This window comes from Rhinolophus ferrumequinum, chromosome 17, assembly GCF_004115265.2.
Source record: "Rhinolophus ferrumequinum isolate MPI-CBG mRhiFer1 chromosome 17, mRhiFer1_v1.p, whole genome shotgun sequence".
In the NCBI taxonomy this organism is placed as follows: Eukaryota; Metazoa; Chordata; class Mammalia; order Chiroptera; family Rhinolophidae; genus Rhinolophus; species Rhinolophus ferrumequinum.
Window position 1 is genome coordinate 28,817,733 of NC_046300.1, and position 13,759 is coordinate 28,831,491.

General features: G+C 36.5%; 1 long non-coding RNA gene across 1 annotated transcript in view; it reads right to left on the bottom strand.

Annotated features, from left to right (window-relative positions):
* Positions 1 to 7,405: 7,405 nt before the first annotated feature.
* LOC117037128 (uncharacterized) overlaps positions 7,406 to 13,759 on the bottom strand; it is a 43,360-nt gene continuing 37,006 nt past the window's right edge. Inside the window, exon 4 of the long non-coding RNA XR_004425469.1 lies at positions 7,406 to 7,524. This is a non-coding gene — a long non-coding RNA (uncharacterized LOC117037128). The remainder of the gene's footprint in view (positions 7,525 to 13,759) is intronic.

The following is a 13,759-nucleotide window of genomic DNA, read 5'->3' on the forward strand; positions in this document are numbered from 1 at the left end:
TCTGGTTAAGGACTTGTGTCCAAAATATATGTAGTTTTAAAAACTCTTAAAACTCAATACTATGAAAAGAAACCACGAGCAAAAGATTTGAACAGACACTTCAACAAAGAAGATATAGAAATGGCAAAGAAGCTCATGTAAAAATCCTCAACAGTATTAAATTAAACCTACAATGAGATAGCATTACAGACCTATTAGAATGCCTAAAAAAAATGTGTTTTTTTACCGTATTTGATGTTACCAAGGATTGCAAGCAACTGGAACTGCCATACAGTGCTGGTGTGAGTATAAAATGTTTCAACTACTTTATAAACCATTTTAAAGTTTCTTAAAAAGTGAAACATATCCTTATATATAATCCAGGCATCCTATTCCAGATATTTACCCAAGAAAATTAAAGTGTATGTCAATACAAAGACTTGTACACAAATGTTCGTAGTACATTTATTTGTAATAGCTAAAACCTAGAAGCAGCCCAAATATTCAGCGCAGGAAGCTGGATATAACTGTGGGTTTAGCAACACAATGGAATACTACTCAGCAATAAAAATGATGAACCATTGATACAAGCAAGAACATGTGTGGATCTCAGAATAATGATGCTGAGTGAAAGAAGCCAGACCAAAAAACAAAAAATGGTGCATTCTATTTGATTCTATATAAATTTCTAGAAAATGCAAACTAACCTATCATGGCAGAAAACAGATCTGTGGTTGATTGGAGATGGGAGGGGGCCATGAAGAGAGGTGGGACAAAGAGATTTAAAAGGCATATGAAGAAACCTTTGGGTGTGATGGACATTTTTATTATCTTGATGATGTTAACAGTTTCATGGGTGTCAAAACTTACCAAATTACACACTTTAAGTAAATATGCACTGCTTCTTTTATGTCATTTATTCCTGAATGAAGCAGATAAAAAAAATTTAATATGAAATAAGTAGACTTGATCTTTCCTTTTATACAAGAACCCAGAAGCCCTTTAATGAAGACTTGAGGTGATACTATTTGGCCCCACAAATAAGTTATCAGGCTATAACCATGGAATGCATCAGGGTTCATCTAGAGGTTGACATAATTCCTTTTTACCTAAAGCTTGAAGAGGCCAAACCAAGGTCAGATCCAGGTGTTTGGGGCCTAAACATATCTTAATTTTTGGACATTAGTTTTTAAGAAAAGAAATAAAAAATTAAAATATTAAATTAAGTTTGGAAGTCATTATTAATACAGAATAAGAAACCAGAAAATCTTTCTAATTTTAGAAGCTGGCAAACACCACAAATTGGACAAGATTTATAAAAATGAAATATATTATTTATTAATTCACTGCTTACATACTACTTAATGTTTTTTTGTGAAAAATCTTTGTTCATCTTTTTCATGATGATTTTGCAACAGTGTCTAGAAGAAACTCAAAACATAATTCAGTCTTTCCTCTACAGATATGCATATAGCATTAGTAATTACATATGCAGCATTATTTATTATATTCCTGACAGGAGCAAACTTTCTGTTTAACTTCATGTCGGTGAGAACTGAATCCTCCACTGGCAATTTTACATTTTTGATAATTGGAAGAATTTCCCTAGACTACCTTCTGTCTGTGTACATTTCAACCCAGGTTTCTCCTCACCACCTATATACTTCTGCTGCTGGACACCTTAGCACCCAATTCGTATCATAATAAACCTCTGATCCTCCAGGTTCTTATCGCAATACCAGGTGAATTGGCACACTCAACAGAATGAGCATTCCTGGACCGCAATCCTACACTGGGTGGCTAGTAATCCCTTAACTAAATGTGAAAGTGATTATGACCCACATAAATATGTACCTCCCTGTTGAAGTGTGTTACCCACAGAACTTTCCCTTGGCTAGATCCTTAAAATTTCTGTGGTCGCTCCAGGACTACCGTACGCAATAGAATATAATGAGGCAGAGAGGATTAGAGGGGAGGAAAGATAGTCTTCTTAACCAATTGCACATATTAGAAAATATCTAGATTTTGATATTTTGGGAAAATCTTACACCCATCCGAACACACTGTTAGAGTTCCTCTCACTGCCTTAGAAGGAGAAGTGAGGGCAACTTATGCTTAAACTTCATTAGTTTCCCAGTGAAATGGCCTTTGAAATGAGCCATGATTACTTCTTCCTACACCTTCCCATTTTCTCTGTACTATTTGCTACTCCTTTCATAGCCATTCCTCAGTTTCTCTCGGTTTCTTAATTTAGGGTTAAAAATAGGCATTTGACTTAATATGTGATCCATATAATACCTTGAACACTATAGCCATATTTTCTTACCACATATAGGAAGAGGGACTGAAGATAGTTTCAACAAAAGGAGGACTTATCCACGATAAAGGGAAATAACTGCTTAAGATATATTAACATATTGCCTCAGATGAGAAACCAATGTGCACATACATATTTTTTTAATTAAACATATATAAATAATTTGAAAGTTTTCTCCTCAAACATATTGCAGACCCCAGTTTTTATTGTTCCTATGGAATTAAAATTTCAATTAACTAGAATTATCAGAGAATGGCATCCTTTAATTGTTTTTTCTGGCTAACTTAAAATCATTAAACAAAACATTCTTTCTTTTCATTCTGTGTTGTTCAGAATCTGGAAATTTAAGTGGACAACTTTTCTTTCTCAGTGAGGATAGCCTGAATGGAATTGAATGTGATTAATTAGGTGGCTGAATGATTTCAGAAATGTGACTCTGGAAGTCAACTCGCATCACTCCAGAGGTTTGGAAAATAAAGGGTTCTTAATGAAGGTACATTTCCTGGGGAGTGCCTGTGTCACTTATAACTCTTTGTGGTGAAAGTGGCACACAACCTATAAATTGTTCAAACTACAAATAGTAGTCTGAGCAAAGTAAGTTTGCAATTAAGTCCAGAAGCAGCCTTACTTCAGGTAAGGTTTGCTCCAGGGGTTCAATGGTTGTCGGCATGAACCTGCATTTCCTCTGTCTCTGACTTCTGTGTTCTGCCCCAGAGGCTTCAAAATCAAGCTCTACATAGTGGTTACCCCAGCGGAGCCATGCTTTTCTCCTATAGGTAAGAAAATGCTGCCATCATGTCATAACTCACATTCTTATACAACATAGTTAAGGAAGGGAGCTTCTCATTCCCAAAAGACAGCAAAAATCTCACTCTATTTATTAGCTCTGATTGAGTTACCTACTCATTCATCTCTGAACCAGGCAATATGGCAGGTGGGATTGGAGGAGATGAGTAGAATATAGTGGTTGGCTTAAATGAATTTGGGCTCACTCCAGCAGGTGGTAGAGTCAATTTCACACAAACGAAATGACTGTGGTATGATGTGGTATGGTGTAGGGGATAGGTAGTGAGAGCTAAATTTTCCAAAAGGGAATAATGCTAAGAGAGAATGGATTCAAGAATGCAACCAACAAGTGTTCACCACAACATCCGTTGAATGATTAGGCTTTAGAGTTAGACAGTGTGGAGCTTTAAGTCCATCTGATTCGATCAGGTTTCTATAATTTATCATTTATAGCATGTCAGGCAAGATGACTCTTTTAAGTCAGTTTCCTCTTTTGTAAAATGACAATAATACCTACATCTCAAAGTTATTATGAAGGCTATACGAGGCAATATACATAAAGTGAATGACAATGTCTGAGACATAGTAGGTATTCAATAATAACATTTGTAAATTTTGTACAAATTCTTCAGTCTTATGAATGGCTGCTCTTGAAATGGAAGACAGGGGAATTCTCTCCTATAGAGAACACATCACCACTCTGGCTGGAAGAAGAACAGCCATGGACTTCTGTGGGGTAATTAACTTTTCACTCTTGACCTCACCCAATGTGTAGAAAATCCCCTACAAGCCTCCATTGGGAGGTATATTAGGATGGAAATATTCCTGGGATCCCAAATTCAAATTGGAATTCATTTTTCCAGAGAAATAATGATCTGAATGGTGATCAAGTTCCGATGCTAGTTCAGAAATATAAATTTAGCCCACAGTGTAGCCAAAAAATCATGCCTTACAAGTACATTTGGTGTTATTGCAATCGTGTTCTGCCCCAAATCATAATCTGTCTATGCCAGCATTCTATGGGGAAGGTATATTCAGAAATGACTTCTACATGAATTTCAGTACACACCCCATTATAAAATATGAGATAGTTGAGTCTGGCTGCAGTACACACCACACACATGCATCACATGTGTATTTTTTTAAATATTACAAAATCTAAATAGAATCATCTTACCACAGAAAATCTCTGAGGGCAGGAGCAATAGATGGACAGAGAACAACAAAACAACAAGTTATTCAAAGGTATGCAACACTTCTCAAGGTAAGCTGCCAAATTCCATTCCATCTGCTACCCAGTCATTGGCACCTATGCCACATTGTGGCACCAACCAAGTGTTTATTCTGTGTATTTCTCTATAAAATGCTCTACTACACATATAGTAACATTTGAGATAATTCTTCAGAGGAGAAAAACAAAAGTGAAAAAGAGTTCTCACTGAGAATCAAACTACCAGAGCAGACTAGTTTGAATCTTTTCCATGGCAGAAACAGTATGATGGTTTATTGGAGGGCCAATCGGGATTCCAAGCATCCTGACATCTCCTTAATAAATCATTGGTACACAAATGCCTCATCTCAGGATCTGCCTCTGGGGGTCCTGACCTGAGACAATTACCAATATAATTATCATCCTCAGAGTGCAAGTTGTTCGAATACCTCAGTTTAAGAAAGATAGTACTGAGTTTTGCTCAGGTAGACACACACGTTCTGAAAAAATTTTCCAAACAGGGCAACTTCCTTAACGCATCAAACTACAGACAAACTGTAGCATATAGTCAATAATTTAGGTAATTAAGGAATTACCAGAAGTAAGATGGTTTCAACAGGTGGCAGGGGGCATTTTCTAAAATAATTCAATATTTTTGCCTTGCCATTTCTCATCTTTTTCCTGTACTACCGAGCCCATAAGAAATGAAATGCTTGCCAGCCTGTGGGTAAAAGTTCTACCCTAATCTCCTCCCTTTCCTTCTGCGAGAGCTAGGACTAGACACAAGGGCTTTTTTATTTTATTAAATTTATTGAAGTCATTGGTTAATAAAATTATACAGGTTTCAAGTGTACAATTCTATGATATATCATCTGTATATTGCACAACCAAAGTCACATTTCCTTCATTCATCATATATTTGACCCCCTTTACCTTTTCTCTACCTCCCCCGGCCCTCACCCCCTTTACCCTCTGGTACCACCACACTATTTCTGTGTCTATGAGTCGTTGTCTTCTTTGTTTCTTTCAGTGTTATAATCCCATATATGAGTGAAATCATGTGATTCTTGACTTTTTCTGTCTGACTTATTTTTACTTCGCATGATAATTTCAAGTTGAGAAGTTGGAACAAAGTCCTTTACCCACATCACCCTGGAAAAAGGAGACATGAGAATCAAGAACTTGAGAGACCCAAGTACAAACACACACTGGAATTGGAGAGGAAAGAGAAGAGTTTGAGGTATAGGCAGAACAATGAAGAACACACTCAAAAAGCACCTAGGGTAATTACCAGCCAGTTCTTTGGGTCACCGAATATGAGGTGTGGGAGTATGTCAGGCTGGTTTAAAAGTCCAGAGGCATAGATTTTAGAGCTGAAGATGACCAAGGATGGGAGTTTATTGTATCTCACTGTCGAGCACAACTCCTGAGGGGACATTTAAAGGACTTCAATTAAGTAATTTGGGCCATCTCTTATTTTTGTTTCTATTTTCCTCGTTGCACCCAACTCCTGGATTGGTCAACAATTAGTCAGCACATCTGCTGTCCCTAATTTAAGGGGAAATTGGATAACCAACAGGGATCAGTACGTTTATTGTTTGGCCCACCCCGTGGGGCAGTACCATGCCTGTACTATACTGCAGAAGCTTTGTGATATCTTTCTCTTAAGAGGCTATATTTCAGTAAGTTGTGCTGCCAAATGCAATTCCCAAATACGTGAAGCAATGCCATCATTATTTTTTCACATGCATCTGCCTTTCACGAGGCAAAGGTGTAAACATTTTTTTTCAATTTTGAAATTAATCTGATCACTCCCTCGATCTCTCTCCTCTTTTATCAATCTCTCTCACTCCATTTATACTGGATCAAAAGGATATGCTTTTGTTTTAGCCAAGATTACCCTCCACGCTGTAGCATAATTAGACTTCCTACCAAATCCACCCACAACTGCAACTTGGGCCTCTCTTTCTCTTAATCAATCCAGTTTTTAATTGGATTTTTACATTTAAATCAATAACTATAAAAAGGATTTCTAACCACTTACATTAGACCAGTTTTTTTCTTTTCTTTTCTTTCTTTTTTTTTTTTGTTTCCAAAAGATGAAGCATTTTTGCTCTTGCCAAGGCCACAGCATGATAAATACCTTGAGAAAGCAGAGTGTGCACACACATACACAAATTCCTACAGGCCTCTTTCCCCGTTGTCATGGTTTCTATTGAAGCCCATTACCTAGGGTAATCCTATTTGGATGATGTTCTGTTTGTTTGCTTATTTTTCTATTTATTTAAAAAAAATCACATCACTTCAATACCTTAGATTATAGGATGGGTGCCGATAAGGAATTTAGAACTCGGTTCCTCAATATCTTGTTTCCTCACTCCAGCCTGCTTTTGAGCAAGTTGTTTACATCTGAACTCATTTTCTTACTTAACCCACAGAGGTTAATGAGGTATCTTGAATTATTAGACCTTGAGCCCAACAGAATTAAGTTCTTCTCAAAGTCACAGATGAACTCTATAATGTTAAGTGCAATACTAAGTCCCATCCCGACAATTCTCATCTTATTAGATCTTTCAGCAACATTTGACACAACTGATGGCTATTTCTGCCTTGAAACATTCTTCAACTTGGTTTCTAGGACATTATATTCTTTTGACCATTGCCTTCTCAGCTTCATTGGCTTATTTCTTCTGAACCCCAGTATTCAATCAACAGATCTCTTCTCTAAGAAGTGACCTAAGTTGATCTCATCCAATCTTATGGCTTTAAACACCATCTACATGCTGATAATCCTCAAATTTTTATCTTCAAGTTGGGCCTCTCTCTCCCTCAACTCAGACTCATATCCAAGTGCTTACGTGATACTCCACCTTGGATATCTAATAGATATATCACTTTTAACATGTCCCCAATCAGGATTTTACACACACACACCACACACCACACACACGCACACACACCCATCCTTCTTCCAATCTCTCCATCGTGATTACTGAATCTTCTATTCTACCAGTTACACAAATCAGTATCCTGGTGGCATCCATAACTCTACTTTTACCTTAAGAACCATCAGTAAATTCTATGGTCTCTACTTTTGAAATATATCCAGAATTTGACACTACCACCACCATGATCCAGTTCGGGTCTGTATAATTTCAGTAGCCTCCTGCGTAATCTCATCTATGCTGGCCACTCTTCCATATTCTCAGTCAATATAACATCCAACGTGATCCTGTTAAAATGTAAATATGATCACCTCAGTCTTTGGCACAAAAATGCTCCAATGGCTTCTAATGGGACTCAAAGCAAAAACCAATGCACTTTTTATGATTTACACAGATCTACGTGGTCTGATCTTCCTTATCTCTGTGGTGTCATCCTCCTATAATTCTCTTCCTCATTTACTCCATTCTAGTAATCCTAGACTCTTTGCTTTTTTCCCACAAAAATGCCAGTATGCGCTAGCCTCCATGGCCCTTGCATTTCTGTTCCCTCTGCCTGGATTGTCCACCCTCCAGAAATCTACATGGCTAGTTCTCCCATTTTCTTCAGGTCTTCACTTAAAATCACCTTCTCAGTGAGGCTAACTTTGCGTACTCTATCTAGAACTTCTCCTCTTCCCCTCCTCTATCATTTGCCCTTATCACTATCAAATATGTTATCTACTTTATATATTGTGTTTACTATCTGTCTTGCTCACTACAATGTGAGATTCATGAAGGCAGTTTTTCTTTTTCTGTTTTGTTCACTAGTGCATCCCCAGCTCCCAGTGCCAGAATCATGGTAAGTGCTCGATGGATATTTGTTGAATGAATGTATAATGGTCAATAAACGCAGAGATAGTTTTATCTAACCCATCTCACTTATCCCAAATACACAGAAGATAGGCAGAGTAAGAGCTATACTGGGAATGAGAAGAAGAATGGACACAGGAGGACCACACCCAGTCATTACTAAAGCAATACAAGGTGTCAGACTTGAACTTACAACGCTTTCACCTTTAACTTTGCTCCTGTATGCATTAGCATTGGATGCACCTAGTGAGGAAGAACTGGATTTCACCCAAATCATCAGGCATGGGAAGTAGCTAAAAACAAATTTTGTTCTAGATTACCTGCTGAAGCTTTATCAAGCCGTCAACTTACTTCCATGTAGTGGGCTTACTAAATTCACTATCCAAAGTGCTGATTTTATTAGGACCTAAATCTTGGTCCTCTTCTTTGAAGTGTATGTAAACACGATGCTTCTTGGCCTTGATATATCAAAAGACAATTATGTTTAGTTTTGTTTAAAAAATGGGATTCTCTTAAATTGATGACAAAATAGGTACCACAACTTAGAGATTCAAATCCCTCTGCCTGATCCTCCTGTCCTTTGTTTTGCTGATTTTTTACAGTTCTCCTCTGTGCCAACTCTTTTGTTGCCTTCTTTTTTGTTGTTGTTATTATTATTATTTTTTAATTTGAAGACACATAGCAGGGATTTTACATCGTTCGCCTGAAAGCAACAGGAAATTAGTCAAGGAGTGAAGACATACCTGCCATTTTATTACTCCATGGAGACCATTTGAGACTTTTCAAATTTGTGGCAAGTTTTCCAATTTTGTTTGTTTGTTTATCTTTGTGTGTCTCTGATTCCATCATACCAAAGACCACGGGGACCTTCCCTTCCTATATTATATCACCTGCAGGCATGAAAATACCTATAGGCACTTGTGTGCATTCTCTATTCATTTGGGCATTTAGAATATTACTATTAGGGTGTGGAAGATTTGTTTCATACAGGGAGTTATGTAGCATCTTCAGGGGATCTGAGACCTAGAAAACAGCAGTCCTATTCAAGGAAGACCATGCTACCAGGGAGTCCAGTTATCAATCAATGTACCACAAAAATTAAACCGTCTCTTATAACAGCAGTTGAAGCACTGTGGGCAATGAATTCTTAGGGGGTGGCAAAACAGATGAAATCCAGTCATCACATTTTACAACAGATCTGCTGCTTGATAAAGTACAACTGGAGAGCAGACTGTTAGCAATAAGGCCATTTCTAAGAATAAAATGAGAGTTTGTAAAAGATCAGTTTGAATTATTACTCCAAAAAGTGGCTGGAGAAGAAAATGGTTTGCTGGTATCACTGGCTTTTCTCCTACGTGTATGATTAGAACAAAGGGAGGCACAGAAGACCAGGGGAAAGAAGTGAAAGCAAATTTCCCTCTGACATAAGGAGGCACATTTTCACACAGCGCCTCATAGATACATGGAGAGGCCACCTACCAGGTAAAGAAAAACACTGCGGCCATTGTGAAGCAAGCAGATGCCGAAGCAGGGGAAAACGACATTCATTTTTACCGAACACATGTCTTTTTGCTTGCAAAAGCATTCCTTTAATACCAAGTGGACACATCTAGCCTTTACTTTACTTTGCCCCCTGTGGGTTTCCACTCCTCACTCCCAAACACGCCAATCCAGATTCAATAAAAATTCGAGCCATGTTGTAGGTCAAAAAGAAACAGCCAAGGTGACCATTAATACCTTCTCTCTTGTTCTGACTTTACAAACAAGGATGAATCAATATGTAAAAACAATATTAGTGTTTTCCAATTCAATATTTTTCCACCACATTAATGATGAGATTTGAAATCTTTCATCCAAAACGAAGCAGCACAACATTTTAAACAGGTCACAGTGGTCAATGTTTCTCCTTTGATTTTGTGAGCATGTTTCTCCATGTTGTATGGAGACAGACAGATGCCTTCTGACTCCAGAAAATAAAGATGCTTTGTTATAGAATCTAGTCCAGGGAAGTATCACTAGTACTGAAGATCCTGGGATATCATTTAGCCTTTTGCACTTCAGGAAGTTGTTCTCAGGACCCTTCCTTTTCAAATCCTTTTAGTAGAAAATCCCAAAGTCTCCTTAAAGAATGTATGACATGACCTTTCAGAATACGTAGTTTCCATCGACCATAAATACTGTTAATAAATAATGTCATTGTTTCCTGTTTACTTCATTGTTAAAGATGCATTCCTTTGTTACATAAAGCAATTGAATGAATGTAAGTTTAATATTTAGAACCATTAAAAAAATTAATTGTCCTATTTAAAAGACGGGGGAATGGTATTTATACCTCAAATATTATGGGTCTGATCAGGGCACTTCAAGAAAGACAGTAAGAAACCCAAGATAAAAAAAAGATGTTAGAACATGCTTAGTCTAAAAATCTAAAGGATGAAAGAAAGGCATATGTTAAAATGTTACAAAATCACCATGTGTACGTAAACTTATTCACCAAATTCTGGAATAACAGGACTACAGTACTTGAAAGAAGTAGTGTAGAGTCAAATTATTGCAATTCTTTGTTGTTGGATTTTTTTTCAGTAAATTTCACAGGTAGGATATAGATTTAGAAAGCAGATTTCTTCTATGAGGTTGTATATGATCCAAAAGATTTGGGTATATTTTATTTCTATTTATTTACTTTGTTCAAGGTGCTCTCCGAAGCACTTTTTAAAAATTAATTCATTAATCCCCAACAAAAGTTCAGTAAGGTAGGTATTCTTATCCTCATTTTTCAGATAGAAAATGGGGCTCAGAGAGAGTAAGTAACCTTCTTGGCATTACAAAGCTGATAGGTGGTAGAATCTGGCCCTAGGGGTCTATGTTTATAGCTACTCCATCACCTGTCATTCAATCACACATTCAATAAATGTTCAGTGAGCACCTTCCAGGTACAAGGAGCTGTGCTAAAGTAAATTAAATATTGCTCTTTCTCTACAGATTAAGAAGAGAACTGGACACAAACGCCTACATCTTAAGGAAGCATGTGACAGGCTACCTAACAGAAACCTAAAATACATGAAACAATTCCATCATCCCTACAGATGGTTCAAATTGCATAGGATGTAGAAAAGTAGGAGAAGAAATGTATTTAGGAGAAGGGGACAAACAATCATGATGGGGATAGTTATAAAGTGAGTCTATAGTAAATACCATTCAAATGTTGAGAAAAGAGAGTTCTCAGGAGAGAAACATCAATTCTTACAAAATGCTGAGGATTTGCCAATTTCAATGTGTGTAGACACAGTGAGGCCAGGTTTGTTGGAGCAAAACTTGGCTCTGGCCTTTTTTCCCACTTGGACATCAAAGAAACTCACTAAGTATTTATATATTTTAAAAATATAATTTAGCCACTATATACCCATGAGAATGACTAAAATTAAAAAAAGAAAAAAGAACTGACAATGCCAAGGGTTGCTAAGAATAAAGAATAATGAGACTCTCGTAAATTATAGGTAGAAATGTAAAATGATACAACCTCTTTGGAAAATGTCAACCAGTTTCTTACAAAACTAACTACACACCTATTCAATAAGTCAGCAATTCTGTCCCTAGGTATTTATCCAAAAGAGAAAAAAACAGATGTTCACAGAAAGGCTTGTACAAGAAATACAACAGCATAGATAAATCTCAAAAACATTATGCTGAGTGAATGTAGACAAACACAAAAGACTACATGGTGTATGATTCCTTTTATATGAAGTTCTAGACTTGAAAAAACAATTATTTGGTGGAATCAAATCAGAACAAAGGTTGGCTCTGGAAGGATAGTTTAGGGATTACTGGGAAGGAGGATGAGAGAGCTTCCTGGATGGTGGTGATGTTCTATATCTTGATAGGAGTTTGGGTGACAAAGATATACAATTAAATTCGCAAATTCATCCTAGAAAAAGTGCTACATACCTCATTGCTGAATATCACTACAGTCACCTTCGAAGTACTCCCCTTGGGACGCTATTCACTAATGCCAGCGCCTAGTCCACCCTTCAAAGCAATTTTGAAACTCTTTTTCTGGAATGGCCATCAGAGCTATCATCATATTACGCTTGATGTCCTGAATGTCATCAAAATGTCTTCCTTTCCTTTCAATATGTCCTTTATCTTCAGGTAAAGAAAGAAGTCATTGGGGGCCAGATCAGGTGAGTAGGGAGGGTGTTCCAATACAGTTATTTGTTTGCTGGCTAAAAACTCCCTCACAGACAGTGCCGTGTGAGCTGGTGCATTGTCGTGATGCAAGAGCCATGAATTGAATTGTTGGCGAAAATTCAGGCGAAAATGTTGAAGAAATTTGAATTTGGAGATGTTTGAAACTCATTGCATTTTGCAGCTTTTCAGCACTTCCAAATAGTAAACCTGGTTAACTGTTTGTCCAGTTGGTACAAATACATAATGAATAATCCCACTGATATCAAAAAAGTTTAGCAATATCGCTGCAACAAGTTCGCAAACTTAATTGTCACACCTCGTATGCATTTGTCAAAACTCGTTGAATGATCACTTAAGATTATATATTCCATTGCATATAAATTTTACCATGAAAGATAAGAAGTCTAAAAAATATGGAATTCTAGTTAAAGATATGCATGATGTAGCATTCAGAAGTGAAATGTCCTTATGTCTCTGCTCCTTACTTGAAATGTATCAAAAAATAAGATGGATTGATGGATGGATAAATAGATATGTGATAAAGTATATTAAATGTTAATTATAGAATTTAATTGGTAGATCTAAGAGTGCTCACTGTAATAGTCTTTCAACTTTTCTGTGTTTGAAATTTTTCATAATAAAATGTTGGAAAAATACAACCCAAGAATATAGTAATACATATATTTTTTTCTTTTTTTAAAAGGGCTTGAAGATTTGAATTCCCTACAAATTGAAGGTACTTTACAGTGAGGAAAGATTATGGTTTTATTTCTAAACTATCCTCCTTTCTTGAAGTAGAGAAGGAAATGACCAGAGAAGTAATACCAACACACAGCATGAGTGAAAGGCTCCAGATTTATGACATAAGACATACGTCTTATGTGTTTTAGGTAATTTGACTGTAAACTTCAGACAGACTGTTAATTAAAAAAACCTGGAGTGGAGAAACCAAGGAGATTAGAATATAAGTACTGTCCCTGGAGCCCTGAGAATTTGTTAAAGACATTTTTTGCTTGTTGTTCAAAAAATCTGGAAAAGCTCGTAAGTGCACAGTGAAGAGGGAAGAAACTATATAATAATCCTACCATCAAAAGAAAATCGCTGTTAATAGTTTGAGAAATTTATTTTCAATAATTTTTCTTTCAACATTTTTAATAGAGTTAAATAGTAATATAATATTTCCATAGTGTAAATATGTTTCATCTGAATAAACATTTTTCCGTAAGTAATTTTATAAATGACGTGATTTTTTTTCCAAATTTAGGTATACCATATTTTGCTATGAAAATGTGGGCATATAGGTTGTTTTAATTTTATTTTGCTATAATAAATAATGTTGAAAAAACATCTGGGCAAAAAGTTCTTTACTTATTTATTATTTTAGGGCAAAGAATGTATATTTAACAGAGCATCTCAGCTGGCCTATGGGTTGAGAATAGTCTCCAGATGTTCTTGACAGAGTGCCTTATTGCTACAGAAGCTCAG